Here is a 2,949-nt window from a genome sequence, read left to right as displayed (position 1 = left end):
AGCTACAGAGAAACCTTATCTCAAAAAAAAAAAAAAAAAAAATTGTGTACCTGTGTGTGTATGTGTGAGTGTATATACACGCAAGTGCAGGTTCCTGCTGAGGTCAGAAGAGGGCGCCACATTCCCTCGAACTGGGAGTTACAGGTGATTGTGAGCTACCCAACACGGGTACTGGGAACCAAAGTCCATCCTTTGCAAAAGCAACAAGGACTTTTAACTGCTGAGTCATCCCTGTATCCCCTCCATGCTTTATGAAGCAAAGCTATTGATAGACACAGAAAGTACAAACACAGACATGTATTTGTTTAGTTCCAATAGCCTGCTTCTCATTACATTCCCACATAGAAGCCCATGGAAGCTATCACCTTATATTGTGTTCAATGGCCCATTCTTTTTTGGAATCCATTAGGCATTTATGTGTTATAAAAAATTATAGTGTTATTCTGACTTTTTGAGAAAGGTTCTCATGCAGCTCAGGCTGGCCTCTCAGTGACATATGTAACCGAGGGTGAACCTGAACTCGCGACCTCCCTACTTCCACCTCCTAGGTACTGCGGTTCCGGGTGCACAACACCGCATCCAGATTTTGTTGTTGTAGACCAGCGTGTCCTGGAACTCAAGGTGATCCTTCAAGTTGCCTCGGCTTTCCCAGTGCTGGGATTACAGTGGCATGGTGACACACTCAGCTAATTTCCACTCTTAGACCCCAATTCCAGACTCAATTAGACTCTGGATGGCTGGAGAACAGACGCAGAGTCCCCATGACTGCCACCTCATGCCCTTTCCGCTCCAGAGTCCCTATCACCCTGACACTGGTATCCTTCCTACTCCAGGAAAATTGCAGAATGGGAGCTGAGAAGGGAGGCAGGAGTTTCAGAAGCAGTTCTCAGCTGCAGGGACTTGGCTAAAGGTTTACTGGCAGCTGTGATGTCGGTGATGACATCACTGGGGGGAGATGACAGTTGTCCTGGGGCCTTACACTAGGCCTCGATGACTCCACCTAAGCGTCTTCTCGCACTGTGTGGAAGGCAGCTGTGATGATGTGTGCTCATTTTATTCCAGCAGAGTTCCAGCTGCTTCCGGCTTGTTCTAGATGCTGACTGACATCTGTATTCTCGAGGGAGGAGAGACCCCAACATGAACAGTTGAGCACAGCCACGTCAATTCCACTGCAAGTGCCTTGGTTATTTGTCTCCCTGCTGCGAATAAAGACCTTAAGTGATCACTTAAGGGAGAAGGTTTCTCCCGGCTCACAATTGCAGGACAGAATCCATCCTGGCAGAGAGAAAGGGGGTGGAACCATGAGGCAGCCATGGTCCAGAAGCTGAGAGCCACAAACACTGACCATCAGCTCACTTGCTCCTTTTTTCTTTCTCTCTCTCTTTGTTTTTGTTTTGAGACAGGGTTTCTCTGTGTAACAGAGCCCTGGTTATCCTGGAACTCACTCTGTAGACCAGGCTGGCCTCGAACTCACAGAGATCCGCCTGCCTCTGCCTCCCAAGTGCTGGGATTAAAGGCGTGTGCCACCATGCCTGGCCTCACTTTCTCCTTTTCACTCAGAGTGAGCCCCCAGACCGTGGAATAGCACTGCCCACATTCAGGATAGGTCCTCCCACTCATAGTCCAACCTAGACACGCTCTCACAGGCACGCCCAGGGATTTGTCTGCTAGAGCATTCTAGAGCCTGTCCTCATGCTGACAATCAAGATCAACCATCACACCAGTAATATACGCAGAATGGTGAATGGGGAGTCGAACACATGCTCACATATCAACACATGGGGCTGTGTTATTCACACCAGTCAGAAGGCGGAAGCAATTCCGGTGTCTGTCAACAGGTGAATGGATAACTCACATGAAGTACATACATACGTACTTATGTACATATAATAACTCACATGAAGTATAGACATACGTACTTATGTACATATATGATAACTCACATGAAATACATAATACGAACTTATGTTTGTTATGCCCAAATCCGTAGATCCCCACAAAAGCCACCAAAGGAGACCAAGTTCCATATATAAAGCAAAGAGCCTTTATTTTAATCAAGTTTGCAGACTTGGTCTCTCTTCGTGTCCAATGTATTGGAATATCCAGAGAGCCCCAAGCTCAATTAGAATTGGGTTTTTATAGTAGTAAAGGTGGGGGTGAGGGGTCTCTGAGGTTCAGGACCCCTGATTGGCTGACATTTGTCTAGGGGTATCGTGGTGAAGTGCTGGCAAATGTTTCTATTTACAGTGCTTGGAATGCCAGAAATTTCCTTTGAATGATCTGCTCTTGGGTGGGGGGTCGGGTAATCTCGGCCTGCCAGGCATTGTCTCAGGGTAAACTATTGAGACTCCAGACTCCATTTAAATTCATCTATGGCCAGAGTCCCAGGTGATAATGGTTGGAGGAAGTAAAGAACTTCCTTTTTGCCCAAACTTAGATTATCATGGCTGGCCTTCACAATGTACATACATAATAACTCACATGAAGTGCATACATATGTACTTTATGTATGTATATAATAACTCACATGAAATACATACATATGTACTCATGTACATATATAATTGAATATTAATTGGTCTTTAAAAGGGAAGAAATTCTAGCACATTCTATGACAGGGATAAACCTTAAACGCCAGGCAAAAAGGAAGCATACAGTATGATTCTACTTAAACAAGTGACCTAGAAGAGGCAAATTCAAACAGAAAGTGGATCTGAGGTTGCCAGCTCCTGAGGAGGAGGGACTGGGGAGGTTAGTGCATGGGTGTAGAGTTTCTGCTTGGGGTGATGAACATTCTCCCAAAATAGACAGTGGTGTGATTGCAAAACACTTGAAGGCAATTAAATCAGGTAATCTTTACGTTGTGTCTGTTTCACCACAATTAAGAACAAACCAAATCGCCGGGCGGTGGTGGCGCACGCCTTTAATCCCAGCACTCGGGAGGCAGAG

This window comes from Chionomys nivalis, chromosome 11, assembly GCF_950005125.1.
Source record: "Chionomys nivalis chromosome 11, mChiNiv1.1, whole genome shotgun sequence".
Taxonomy (NCBI): Eukaryota; Metazoa; Chordata; class Mammalia; order Rodentia; family Cricetidae; genus Chionomys; species Chionomys nivalis.
Note: the sequence above shows the minus strand (reverse complement) of the source record.